Below are 15414 nucleotides of genomic sequence, written 5' to 3'. Positions count from 1 at the left end.
GGACGATAAGACCTTAGCAGTTACAGCTCCCTCTGTTATACCTCTTGAAAAAGAAAAGAAAAGTACCTACCTCTTCAAACAGATGTTGGTCAAATCTTACATTACTTATTTTTCGAGTCACTTTTCCGAGAAAATCTCATCTTTTTCGTAACAATGCCAACATCCGACCCGTGTGCAAGCTGCCTCAGTCTCTCATCTCGCGATGTTTTCATCCCTTCGTCCCCAATTCAGATCTTCAGGTTTCCTCATTCAGTATTCTCGGTAAAATGCTCTCGGGATGTTGTGTGCTTCCTGTAGTGTCGTGTTTACTCCTTTCTCACTTTTACGTGTTCGACGGTAAGTCCCCCATTCAGCGCCTTTCTGGTAGGGTATGAGAACAAGAACACCCAAATAATAAGCATCATTCATTAGGATAAGGAAAGTCGTGTGATGTTCACACCAGATTTTTTTTTCTCAGTCTCTCTCCCTCTCTCAACCCCTAATTTCTTAACTTTTCTTTTAAACTTCCTTTTCTTCTCATTTTCACTTAAGGGTATGAGAACAAGAACACCCAAATAATAAGCATCATTCATTAGGATAAGGAAAGTCGTGTGATGTTCACACCAGATTTCTTCTTCTTCTCCCCACTTCTTCTTCCCCCTCCTTTTTTTTCTTCTTCATCTCCTCCTCCTTCTTTTTGTTTTAATCGACTGTCAAGTAATGAACAGATGAACACGGACCAATTTTTGTGTAATTTATGATTTCCGTCGCTAATTTGATGTATAGGGAAGGGACTGAACCAGCTGATTGCTGAGCTAACAAAACGTAATCAAGTGGAAAATTTCAAAAGAAAGAAAGAAAATTGTTTTTAAATCGGAGTTTTTTTTAAATTTTATTTTATATTAATTGGAATCTTGTTTTGTTTGTCTGATGACCGCTTTTTGGCGGTTTTCAGATATACCGACTAAACTACCTAAAACCCCCCAAATATCAGTTTTTATTAACATCAGGACAACGGTTAGCGGTGTTTTACCGTATTTTTCGACATTTCGACCGCTCTTTTACTGATTAAAGACTTAGTTAAGTACATCTATCAAAAATGAAATGGTAGTAGATGTTGACATCTACTGTCAAAAATGATAAACAACAAGAACAACAAAAACAACTCACGGTAATTAGCCCTTGTTTTTTTTTTTTTTTTTTTTTGCAATGCAAATATTACAAAAAGTAAAAATGCAATGATGAATGGTCTAAGTTGAACAATTGAATAAATTAATAATTATGATTGGTAGATTTTTTTTTTGCCCAATTCCAATCTTCCTTGAACCAAATTCAGATTGTAGTGAAGGAGTGTCGACCATAAAACGTGCCCCTGTTTATATTGGATAGCTATATATTTCTCCTGATTTATCCTATTTTGAAGTAGGTATGTGACTAATTTTGCCGAGTTTATACCTAGCTGGATAGTAATTTGAAGACAATGTCAGGTCCCAATGGAGGTCATTAAGCTCTCCCACTTTTCTGCAAAACTTCCTGGGAAGATTTTTTTTTTTTTAAAGAGTTGAGTTTGTCGACTAACCTCTTAACAAATACAAAAACATAATAATTACCTACAAATAACGTACCTATGTAATTTAACATTAAAATAGAATGGTTAGCCAATAAAAATCTAACATCGAAACATTCAAAAAACTTTTCTAGACTTGTGGTTAGCCAGCCTAGTTAGCTTAGTTGGTAGTATGTACTGAAGTCTTATCGTATCGAAATCAAAGAGAAAAGATTAATAGGATAGAAGAAAGACAGTCACATTTTGAGAACGAATTTATCTGTTTTCCTGTTTAGGATAAAGTTTGTCCCGGGCGAGAATCGAACTCGCGACCTACCTATAATAGAGCAAAACCTGCTCTGGTACCCCAATTTAGCTATACTATTCATGGGTGAGACATAACCGCAGACAGCACCATGTGCTTTGTATACCAATGAAAACAAACACTGATTTCTTCGTACCTATATGGATGTTGACAACCACAGAGCAATGCGTGATGAAAATGTCAATAGCAGACAAGTTGTGAAATATTCAAGGGATAAATAGTAAATAATTGACTAGTTATACATACGTACTTATCAGCTGAGTAATCAATCAAGAGGTCTGATAGAGAGAACTGTAAATATGTACTGAAGTCTTATCGTATCGAAATCAAAGAGAAAAGATTAATAGGATAGAAGAAAGACAGTCACATTTTGAGAACGAATTTATGTTTTCCTGTTTAGGATAAAGTTTGTCCCGGGCGAGAATCGAACTCGCGACCTATGGAACCCTTTAAGAAAAAAAAATCTAACCTGATAAGGTAGATGGGGGTCAGAGTATGTCCTCAGTCGGTAGATGATGCTCTGTAAGATATTACTCCGAGTGTAGACACACATCTGTTGAGCTTGCTTCGAGTTGTAGATCAAATTACACAGACTCTTCTCGGCCTCCAACATGACTGTGAAAATGAGAATAAAAAGGAACTTTAAAATTGTGTTAAGCATAAATGCTAGTCACAAATGTCATTCCCTGCTTAATACACTGTGCTAAATTTTATGAATGGACTTGGACTTGAACCAAAAACCTCTAGATTGAGAGTGTAAAATGCAAACTACTATCTATACCTACAACTGAGGTTGGTTAAAATGAGGTAAAAATATACATAACCTACATTACTTAAGTAATGTTGGAATTAAATAGCCTATGAAAGGTTTGGTTGATTAAAACTTAAAGCTTTAAACCACTGATGTTGTGCCACTAGTAAATTTCGTCTAACTAAACTAAAGTGGCAGGCTGGTTTTTTTTTTTTTTTTTTTTTTTTTTTTTTTTTTTTTTTTTTTTTTTTTTTTTTTTTTTTCAGACTTTGACACTCCAAGTAGGTACATCAAAGGGTTGCCACCATTTTAATTATTATCATATCCATCGATTCTACTTTAATTTTCACCCCCAGAAGAGCAGTAGTGCCATCCTGCCATCCACCTACACCTTCCAGAATAAAAGAATAAAGAATAAAACAATCTATGCTACACCAAGAGGTAATTATAATCAACAAATCTAAATCCTGAAATAAAGATACATAACATTTTCATATAAATTTTGTTTTATGGCGGAAAATACTAAACGTTAACAAATTTTACGTTCGTTTTATTTCCCTCTACGTACAGGGACGTTCAGAAAAAAAACCTTTTTTATTCATTCTATCTGAAAAAATCACGTTTTTCTAATTTTTTCATGTTTATTTTTATTTATTAAAAAAAGGAGGTAGGTATGTAAGTTCAACTTTATTTCTTACCTGCACTCAAAATCCCAAAAAGTCCAAACACGAAAATCAGATCCAACCACATCTTGAAAGCTCCAGGTGAGTTTCTTGACTGCTGTGAGTTTTTATAAAGTTCACTTTTTCCTCTAACAGGTAGGTGGGTAGTAGGTAATAATATTTATTTCATTATTTTCCCATGCCAAGATCAAGGTCAAAAACAAGTCCAAACACGAAAATCAGATCCAACCACATCTTGAAAGCTCCAGGTGAGTTTCTTGACTGCTGTGAGTTTTTATAAAGTTCACTTCACTTTTCCCTCTAACAGGTAGGTAGGTAGTAGGTAATCATATTTTTTTCATTATTTTCCCACGCCAAGAGCAAGGTCAAAAAGTTTTAACCATGATAAAATAATGCAAAACTAATTTATTATCTCTGGAGCCTCACAGTGCTTATAGGTAAGACAGAGAGGAAGCGTTTTTTCGACAAAGTCTTAAAAAAAAAAAAATAATAATAATCTGCAGATTGTACCTAATGGGTTTCGCTTAAACCAGTTTTGGGATGATTTGTGTGTGTTAGGAACCAGAAACATCTTGGTATTTCCAAAAAGTTTCCATTATGAAATGATCGAAAAATCAATTTGTAGCCTCACAGTATAATTATCAGCCTCACTACCAGTTAGGTAGTCACTGATAGAGTCAGGATACTAAAAAAGAAGAAGAAGAAGAAGAAAAAGAAGAAAAAAAAAAAAAAAAAAAGGCAGAAGAAGAAAGAAAAGTAGAGGAAACCTGGTATTGGTGGAATGTCTTCATTTCCCAAGAAATTTCGTAGGCACCCAGTATGAATCAATTTCACCTTCGACACCCATAAAAAAAAACTCCCTCCTAAATATAGGTACCTACTTACCTATACCTACTAACGTCCCTCCTCATTAAAAAATCGTGATTCCAAACTAATTAGTTCGGACTTAATAGCAAGAAAAGGGGTGTCTCATGTTTGTGTTTATTTTAAGGGGATAATAATTTTCATTTCATTTCTTCGTATTCTTCTTCTGCTATCTGAAGAGGAAGAGACGCTTTTACTAGGCACGCTTTTCATTCTTTTCCAAGAACTAATAATATGATAATAATATTGCTGTTTGATTATCATCATAACGTTTATGATTATTTTGTGACATTCCAGCAAGTTTCTCGGGGGAAAATAATAAAACAGGAAAGGCGCGAACGTCAATAGCTCGAAGCGACGTGACACCCCGTGAAAAGTAGGACACATCAGCGTCGGTGTGATGTTATCTTGGTCACAGATAACATTGGATTAAATTTTAAACGTAAAAGGTACCTATCGAGGTGAAATGAAAGCTCTATATTCAAAATGGAAGCTGTAATTGGTTTTTTATTTACATAATATGTTCAAACTATACCTATGAAATATACCTATAAGACCTTGTTTAGACTGCGGGAGTAAAGGGACTTTTCAGTCTCATTCTGGCAGGATAAACAAGGTATATTCTATTCTATTCTCTATTCTCTAATTGAAGTTTTAATTAATTATTACCTAGGTAATTAGTGACGTCATTTTGGACACAAACTACGTCACTACAGGATAAGAGGTCCCTGTGGGACTTTTGATGGTTTAACTGGTGCCCAACAATCCTACACAGTCACGCGTCTAACCAAGAACAACGTTGGTTATCTTGAGTGATCCATCTGATACATAAGGCCATAAGGGACATGTACAATGTGCTATAACCATGTTCTTGCATAGGTAGGTAACAGTTTTATGTAGGTAGTGAAAATATCCTAGGTAACAGCTTAATGCACGTACGATTGCTTCTTGCATAGGTAGGTAACAGTTTTATGTAGGTAGTGAAAATATCCTAGGTAACAGCTTAATGCACGTACGATTGCTTTTTTTTTTTTACTGTATATACCTACTGATGTATGTTAACAACCCAATGTGTTGAAACATCATGAAAATAAACTTTGATACTTTGACGACCTACCTAGGTACACCATCTTGTCTGAACCAGCATATTGTATCAATGGGCAATCCAAAAATTGGGCAGTTCGTATGATAAAATAAAAGATTGTATTTCAAATTTTAATATTTTAATAGTTACTCACCAAAAGATGATGTAATTTTTTTTTTAATACCAGGTGATATTAATTTACCAATCAGAGAGGAGAGATCAAAGGCACCGCGGGAAAACAAACATCCCTTTCCAACCTGTTTGGGTTTGAATTCCGAGAAAAAATCCCACCCAAGTCCTCTCTCTAACCTCCATTTCATAACGTCAGCAAAAATTCGTAGGCAGTCCGAACACGGGCTGTAATTTCTTTTTACTTTTACTTTTTAGAGTTCTCTAAAATAATTTTTTTTGTTACTTACATATATTTGCTAGTGTGTACCCCCCCTTTTCTCTTGAACCATATGTACCCTACCTAATCATAAAATAATTTTTTTTGTTACTTACATATATTTGCTAGTGTGTACCCCCCCTTTTCTCTTGAACCATATGTACCCTACCTAATCATATAATATGAGGTATGTAATGTCATGTGTTATATTGCTTTGTTTATATTTTTCTTTCATTGCTCATGAAAGCAAACCCAAAAGCCATCCACGTTGCCAATTTCTGGAAATTCAAGATCTGATGTTCAAGTTTGTTTCCGGACACGGAAAACAAACAAACAAAGAACTTTAATTTTCACCCCCAGCAGAGCAGTAGTGCCATCCTGCCATCCACCTACACCCTACACTACACCTTCCAGAATAAAAGAATAAAACAATCTATGCTACACCAAGAGGTAATTATAATCAACAAACGTCGACTAACCTCTTAACAAATACAAAAACATAATAATTACCTACAAATAACGTACCTATGTAATTTAACATTAAAATAGAATGGTTATAGCCAATAAAAAACTAACATCGAAACATTCAAAAAACTTTTCTAGACTTGTGGTTAGCCAGCTTAGTTGGTAGTGCGTCTGCCTTGTAAGCGCTAGGCCGCGGGTTCGATTCCCGCCCGGGGTGGATTTTATCTCTCTTCGATTTCGGGACGATAAGACCATAGCAGTTACAGTTTCCTCTGTCAAACCTCTTTAAAAAAAGACTTGTGGTTAAACTGAACGAAAACCACAAGAATCGGCGTGGCGCGGTGTTAAGTGAAACTAATAGAAAAAAAGTCTCCTTTGTTACTCTTAACGAGTATGTCTTCCCAGAAAGTTGGAAAAGCTTTAAGTTTAAACGATTTCTAAGAAAGCTAATTAGAGGATAAAGTTTGTACAATATTCACAGTACACGAGATGTTAGAAAAGTAACAGAAGAAAAAAAATCTAGATAAAAGTAGATACATCGTTACAGGAACTTATAATTGGGTATTCTTGTAACAAGAAAGCCCTCCAAGGTGCAAAAATTTACCGGATATTTTATAAAATATGCCAAAGAGAACATTCTAATAAATTTAGATGAAAAATTCTTAGAAGTTTGAATTCAATAGAAAATTGCAAGCAGATTGATTTGAATATGAAATTCTAAGGAGTTTGAATCAGATAGACAGTTGAACAGTTCTAAGAAGTTTTAATGGGATAGGAAGTCTAAATTGGATGAAAAATCACAAGAAGTTTGAATTGGATAGAAAAGTCCAAGAAGTTTGAATGGGAGCGAAAATTCTAAGAAGTTTGAAAATTCAGAAATTTCAATCACCTCAAGGATCTTGTAACACTTTACGTACCTATTCCTTTGATGTTTTCGTGCAAAATTACCAGAGGAAATTATTTCATCATCTCTTCATGACATACTCCTACATGACTACATAATAATATGTACATAAGTACCTAAATAATCTGCATACATAAAGTTTTACCTAACCTTTGTTATTATGATATTAATGAGACATTACTAACAGAACATTGATAAATAAATAAAATTATTACATAGTAAAAGAATGGAATACCTTGTTTATACTGCCAGCATTGGACTAATCTTAATATGCATATAAATGAGAAAATTCTATCTACCTATATGTAATATAATAAATTACAACTATGTACTTAGTATAGTTCTGTGAACTGTAAATAAAAATGATGGTAGAGTTAACTTTTAATATCTAGTATCTACCTATATAGATATAAATAAAAGTTACCTGCCTCGGTGGTGTAGTGGTCAAGGCGCTCGCCTGGTAAACAGGAGGGCGTGGGTTCAATCCCAGCCGAGGTATGGAATTTTATCCTCATATAATTTGAGAATTTGACCACAATAATAGTAGTAGCCTACTGCTGGAGTAAAGGGACTTTTCAGTCCTATGCGAGCAGTATATAAATAAGCACTATTATTATTATTTCTTACCTGTGAAAATGTTGGCATAATCCAGACAGAAGATGAACCACATGGGGCAGGAACTATGAGTATTGCCATCATTTCATCAAAATAAATAGGGTGAATCATTTGAAGAACATACTGTTAAAATCAGGGTGAATCATTGGATGATCATTCTGTAGAAAGGTCTTCAGGAAAGTTCTTTTTTTTTGACAAACTTCAATGTACTTCAAGGTGGTTGTGGACTCTGTAGGTTGGTGGTTCGAGTTCAAATGAAGTCATAAATTCAAGATCAATTTATCAATGCCTATATTATTTGTTTATGTATTGGGGAACAACGTTTGTGACAAGCGTTTTTATGCTGATTTTAAAACGTACTTACTTGTTAAAGGACAGGAAAATCCATGTCTTGGAATTAAACCAGCATCTCTTGAACTCCTTAAGGAATAAAAAATAAGAAAGAAAACTTCTGATAAACCGCGGAAAATGTGAGATGCTACAGGTATATCATAATAAAACGAAAAGTTATGGGAAAACCACAACTTCTTCTTTATTTAAAGTAGATAAAGATAAATAAATATAATTATGATGTAATTTGCTAATTATTTATGTAAATACGTCTATACATGTGACTACATATCTACCTAGGAGTATGAGTCCATGGTGTATTTAATGGCAAATACCTGAAATTACCCAACTTTTAACCTAGGTAGGTATCGTTCTAAGAACAGTTACCTATATTTCAACCTCTTTTTCCTTCCTTTATTCGTATGGTACCTAATTTACGTATGATACCTAATTTACGGTGATACCTAATTTACGTATGATACCTATAATTTACGTATGATACCTAATTTACGGTGATACCTAATTTACGTATGATACCTATAATTTACGTATGATACCTAATTTACGGTGATACCTAATTTACGTATGATACCTATAATTTACGTATGATACCTAATTTACGGTGATACCTAATTTACGTATGATACCTATAATTTACGTATGATACCTAATTTACGGTGATACCTAATTTACGTATGATACCTATAATTTACGTATGATACCTAATTTACGGTGATACCTAATTTACGTATGATACCTATAATTTACGTATGATACCTAATTTACGGTGATACCTAATTTACGTATGATACCTATAATTTACGTATGATACCTAATTTACGGTGATACCTAATTTACGTATGATACCTAATTTACGGTGATACCTAATTTACGTATGATACCTAATTTACGGTGATACCTAATTTACGTATGATACCTAATTTACGGTGATACCTAATTTACGTATGATACCTAATTTACGGTGATACCTAATTTACGTATGATACCTAATTTACGGTGGTAAAAAAAATAAAAAAAAAAAAAAAAAAAAAAAAAAAGTTATCGATATGTCGCCTTCTATTTTATTTGACAAAAAATTTCGCTCGCCAAGGAGAATTTTGATGAGCTGTTGGGGATAGCTGTTGTCCTTGATTGAATTGGATCCACTTGCTATTCAATAGGTGGATACCTACTGTGAATTCATACCCAGACATTCATATCCAGACATTCATACCCAGACATTCATACCCCAGACATTCATATCCAGACATTCATACCCAGACATTCATACCCAGACATTCATACCCAGACATTCATATCCAGACATTCATATCCAGACATTCATACCCAGACATTCATACCCAGTACTCGTACCTATAGGTAAATAGTTATTATAAGATGAATACATGATTGTTATTCTAGGTAGGTAGATATACATGGAAACATACCGAGAATACCGACCTCAATGATGAATATGGTGAACATCGCTTCGTAGTTCGAGTCCAGGTCAAGTCATAAAAATTATCGATTTTTATTAAGTCAATATCGAAGTTTGTAACAAAGATTCGCTCGTATACACGTGAGAACCAAAATAAGTTAACAAAAAATTATTCTAAGAAGTAATTCTAAAATTACTTTTTTTTTTAAACTAAGCAAAGACAAATCCCCTACTATGGGCATTTAAAATCCTGATAGAAAATAGTCAATATCCGAGCATTTTCCAGCGATAGCTCCACGATTTCTCCGAACTCCTTCAACACTTTCAATAGAAAAATATTGAACAATATTATTCTATTTAAATTTCCTTTTTCCACCGGTTCGGCGCGGCGCGGCGAAGAAAATTGAATTTACCCATCTCTCCAGCTGAAAACGGTCGGTAATGTAGGTACAGCTATTACACAAACAGCCCATCTGTTTTACATCTGTTATCCCTCGTTTTTTCCTCTCTCTTTCCTTTTTTGATTGAATTGGATCCACTTGCTATTCAATAGGTGGATACCTACTGTGAATTCATACCCAGACATTCATATCCAGACATTCATACCCAATACTCGTACCTATAGGTAGGTAAATAGTTATTATAAGATGAATAGATGATTGTTATTCTAGGTAGGTAGATATACATGGAAACATACCGAGAATACCGACCTCAATGATGAAATGGTGAACATCGCGGAGGTTGGTAGATCGAGTCCAGGTCAAGTTATAAAAATTATCGATTTTTATTAAGTCAATATCGAAGTTTGTAACAAAGATTTGCTCGTACCTATACATATACGTGCGACTACCAAAATAAGTTAACAAAAACTTATGCTAAGAATTAATTCTAAAATTACTTTTTTTTTTTAAAAACTAAACAAAGACAAATCCCCTACTATGGGCATTTAAAATCCTGATAGAAAATAGTCAATATCCGAGAGCATTTTCCAATAATAGCTCCACGATTTCTCCGAACTCCTTCAACAAATAACGCGATGAAAAGCTAGTTTCCAGAAGGTAGGTAGGTACCTAAATCCATGTGTTTTCGAGGATAAAGCCTTCTGCATAAAGCTCTGCAGTCAGTTTGTTTTCTTCCCACATACCTACTCTATTCAATAGATACGTAGGATGTAGGATTCTCATGAAAGCACACACATCTATTTATCCAAACTGTGAAATGGAATGCACATTACCTACCTACCTACCTACCAAACTGATCATAAAACTGTCTTACATTTTTCAACCTCTTTGCCTCTTCTGCTTCCTCCTTCTCCTCTTCTTCTTTTTCCTAATTTTCCTCCTTCTTCTCCTTCTCCACTTCTTCTTCTTTTTCTCCTCCCCTTCTTCCTCCTCCTCCTTCCTCCTCTTCTTCTCCTCCTTCCCCTCCTTCTTCTTCTTAGGTAGGTAGGTACCTAAATCCATGTGTTTTCGAGGATAAAGCCTTCTGCATAAAGCTCTGCAGTCAGTTTGTTTTCTTCCCACATACTCTATTCAATAGATACGTAGGATGTTATAGGATTCTCATGAAAGCACACACATCTATTTATCCAAACTGTGAAATGGAATGCACATTACCTACCTATACCTACCTACCAAACTGATCATAAAACTGTCTTACATTTTTCAACCTCTTTGCCTCTTCTGCTTCCTCCTTCTCCTCTTCTTCTTTTTCCTAATTTTCCTCCTTCTTCTTCTTCTCCTTCTCCACTTCTTCTTTTTCTCCTCCCCTTCTTCCTCCTCCTCCTTCCTCTTCTCCTCCTCCTTCCCCTCCTTCTTCTCTGAACTTAAAATGTGTTTTAGAAGGGTCCCTAAAGAGTCTCAATTTGAGCATACAGTTGATCTTTTTACTTTCTAAAAAAAAAAAAAAACCTTTAAAAAAAAAAAAAAAAAAAAAAAGACTTGTGGTTAAATTGAACGAAAACCACAACAATCGGCGTGGCGCGGTGTTAAGTGAAATTAATAGAAAAAAGTCTCCTTTGTTACTCTTAACGAGTATGTCTTCCCAGAAAGTTGGAAAAGCTTTAAGTTTAAGCGATTTCTAAGGAAACTAATTAGAGGATAAAGTTTGTACAATATTCACAGTACACGAGATGTTAGAAAAGTAACAGAAGAAAAAAAAATCTAGATAAAAGTAGATTCTTACATCGTTACAGGAACTTATAATTGGGTATTCTTGTAACAAGAAAGCCCTCCAAGGTGCAAAAAATTTCCGGATATTTTGGCGTATGGTACAGGTGGGCCAATAAATGGTACGTTTTTTAGGTGGGCGAATAAATGGTACACTTACCCTACCTATCTGTTGGGATAAAGTAAAAGTATGACCTACTACTTAGCTACTTACAATGCCACTTCCGGATATTTTATAAAATATGCCAAAGAGAACATTCTAATAAATTTAGATGAAAAATTCTTAGAAGTTTGAATTCAATAGAAAATTCAATGTCATGAGTTAACATAATATCGTACAGGTTTCGGAGTTGAGAAATGGTGGATGGAAATGGAACCCCGAGAAATTTTCGGGCGAACTCTGAGACGAAATAAGAAATGTGAACTAATAAAGTTTGCAAAGGAATTTAATATCCCGGGCTATAACGGAATTCCTTCCCCCCCTCTTCCATCCCCCCACAGGTAGGTACGGGTAAAAAGGGACATTCTGAAAAGGCAAGTTGAAAAGGCAATGCCTTCGGTAAACAAAAGTAAAAAAAATAAAAAAAAAAAAAAAAAAAAAAAAAAAGTTATCGATATGTCGCCTTCTATTTTATTTGACAAAAAATTTCGCTCGCCAAGGAGAATTTTGATGAGCTGTTGGGGATAGCTGTTGTCCTTGATTGAATTGGATCCACTTGCTATTCAATAGGTGGATACCTACTGTGAATTCATACCCAGACATTCATATCCAGACATTCATACCCAATACTCGTACCTATAGGTAGGTAAATAGTTATTATAAGATGAATAGATGATTGTTATTCTAGGTAGGTAGATATACATGGAAACATACCGAGAATACCGACCTCAATGATGAAATGGTGAACATCGCGGAGGTTGGTAGATCGAGTCCAGGTCAAGTTATAAAAATTATCGATTTTTATTAAGTCAATATCGAAGTTTGTAACAAAGATTTGCTCGTACCTATACATATACGTGCGACTACCAAAATAAGTTAACAAAAACTTATGCTAAGAATTAATTCTAAAATTACTTTTTTTTTTTAAAAACTAAACAAAGACAAATCCCCTACTATGGGCATTTAAAATCCTGATAGAAAATAGTCAATATCCGAGAGCATTTTCCAATAATAGCTCCACGATTTCTCCGAACTCCTTCAACAAATAACGCGATGAAAAGCTAGTTTCCAGAAGGTAGGTAGGTACCTAAATCCATGTGTTTTCGAGGATAAAGCCTTCTGCATAAAGCTCTGCAGTCAGTTTGTTTTCTTCCCACATACCTACTCTATTCAATAGATACGTAGGATGTAGGATTCTCATGAAAGCACACACATCTATTTATCCAAACTGTGAAATGGAATGCACATTACCTACCTACCTACCTACCAAACTGATCATAAAACTGTCTTACATTTTTCAACCTCTTTGCCTCTTCTGCTTCCTCCTTCTCCTCTTCTTCTTTTTCCTAATTTTCCTCCTTCTTCTCCTTCTCCACTTCTTCTTCTTTTTCTCCTCCCCTTCTTCCTCCTCCTCCTTCCTCCTCTTCTTCTCCTCCTTCCCCTCCTTCTTCTTCTTCTCCCCACTTCTTCTTCCCCCTCCTTTTTTTTCTTCTTCATCTCCTCCTCCTTCTTTTTGTTTTAATCGACTGTCAAGTAATGAACAGATGAACACGGACCAATTTTTGTGTAATTTATGATTTCCGTCGCTAATTTGATGTATAGGGAAGGGACTGAACCAGCTGATTGCTGAGCTAACAAAACGTAATCAAGTGGAAAATTTCAAAAGAAAGAAAGAAAATTGTTTTTAAATCGGAGTTTTTTTTAAATTTTATTTTATATTAATTGGAATCTTGTTTTGTTTGTCTGATGACCGCTTTTTGGCGGTTTTCAGATATACCGACTAAACGGTTAGAGATATTATAAAATTTTAGGGTATGAGAACAAGAACACCCAAATAATAAGCATCATTCATTAGGATAAGGAAAGTCGTGTGATGTTCACACCAGATTTTTTTTTCTCAGTCTCTCTCCCTCTCTCAACCCCTAATTTCTTAACTTTTCTTTTAAACTTCCTTTTCTTCTCATTTTCACTTACCCATTACAGCTATAAACCTTTCACTTAGGATGAAGTCTTAATGGAAAGATGTCACTTTAAAAAACGTCAACTTAAAATAAAAAAAAACTTCAAAGCTTTCGCCGGTCCTCGTGTAATAAATTAAGGGACAACAATGAGAAATGGAATATACCTTGTTTATCCTGCCCAAATGAGACTAAGAAGTCCCTTTAACCCAACAGTCTAAAAAAGGTCGTTAGTCTATAAAGTGGTCTACCGCGAATGACCTATTGTCCGTAGTGTTAAAGTGGTCAAGTTGTCTTATTCAGTGGTCAAAGTGGGAAAAACTATGGGACAAATTAAAATACCTTGACTGGTATTGAACCCACACCTTCCAACTAACCAATCCATCGCCCTACTATGTAGTCATCTTTGTTTGACGAGCATGTTAATATCTCGTGATACTTTCCAAGTTTCTACTTTCTAAAAGCCTGCGAGTTATTTTCTTAATTGTATTAAGGGCTGAAATTACATCTTGAAAGTATACTGTGGTGGCAAGTTTGTTTTTACTCGTACTTTCTTTTCCTCGAAGTGAAAGTAATTATTATTTCTATTAAAAAAAAAAGGTAGAAATTGTAGAAAATTAAGTAACCGCGTCAGCCGAAATTTCAATTTGTCTACTTGTCTTTTAATACGAGGGATAAGATGAGGTTTCCTACGTTGAGAATTTTACTTTCCATTTTCTTTTTTTTTTCTTCTTCTTCTTCTTCTTTCTTTCTTTTTCTTTATTTTATTTTTTATTATTGTATTTTCCTCTTCCTTTTCTTGTATTTTGTTAATTTGCTCTTCCTCTTTCTTTGTATTTTTCTCTCGCTTTTCTTGTATTTTGACTATTTTGTTAGGTTCTTGTATTTCTCCCTTCCTTTGCTTGTATTTTGTTAATTTGCTCTTCCTCTTTCCTTGTATTTTCCTCTCCTTTTTCTTGTATTTTGACTATTTTGTTAGGTTCTTTTATTTCTCCATTCCTTTTATTACATTTTCCTCTTCCTGTTCTTGTTTTCGTTAATTTTTTTCTTCCTTCTCTTATATTTTTAACCTCCCTTATTACTATTACAATGTGATGTCCCCATTGCTCTACCATATCATCGGATCCTGTTTCATTGCCCAAAAGAAAAAGAAGAAGAAGAAGAAGAAGAAGAAGAAGAAGAAGAAGAAGAATAAGAAGAAGAAGAAGAAAAAGAAAAAGAAGAAGAAGAAGAAGAAGAAGAAGAAGAAGAAGAAGAAGAATAAGAAGAAGAAGAAGAAAAAGAAAAAGAAGAAGAAGAAGAAGAAGAAGAAGAAGAAGAAGAAGAAGAATAAGAAGAAGAAGAAGAAAAAGAAAAAGAAGAAGAAGAAGAAGAAGAAGAAGAAGAAAAAAGTTTTCCTTTCCCTCCTCTATTTCAAATAGATTCGATCAGAAAAATATATCCCTAGGTAGGTACATGCCTTTTTCTCCACCTAAGCGTCACGCCTCCCCTAACTTGTCTTCACGGACCCCAGTTTGGAGACCCCTTTGCTATTGGATATTTGGCTGCCGTCCTAAATATTGGAATTGATATTTTAATTGGGTCGGACACGTCCTATGTGACTTTGCTTCGGGTGTTTCACTTCTCTCAGTCTGATCTGTTTCACTGTTTCTCCTCCTCTAGTCACTACTGTCCGATTCCCTCTGTGATATTCGAGACCATAGCAGAAAAAATATTCAGCTCAATTGTCTATCTCTACCTATCGCCTGCTACATTT

General features: G+C 34.6%; 1 long non-coding RNA gene across 1 annotated transcript; it reads left to right on the top strand.

Annotated features, from left to right (window-relative positions):
* Positions 1-2887: 2887 nt before the first annotated feature.
* LOC113469751 lies at positions 2888-4931 on the top strand. Its single transcript, XR_003393077.1, has 2 exons — positions 2888-3042; positions 4822-4931. It is a non-coding gene; the product is annotated as an uncharacterized LOC113469751 (long non-coding RNA).
* Positions 4932-15414: the final 10483 nt, after the last annotated feature.

This window comes from Diaphorina citri, unplaced genomic scaffold (assembly GCF_000475195.1).
Source record: "Diaphorina citri unplaced genomic scaffold, Diaci psyllid genome assembly version 1.1 scaffold1216, whole genome shotgun sequence".
NCBI lineage: Eukaryota > Metazoa > Arthropoda > Insecta > Hemiptera > Psyllidae > Diaphorina > Diaphorina citri.
Note: the sequence above shows the minus strand (reverse complement) of the source record. Positions and strands in the feature narration are given on the sequence as shown.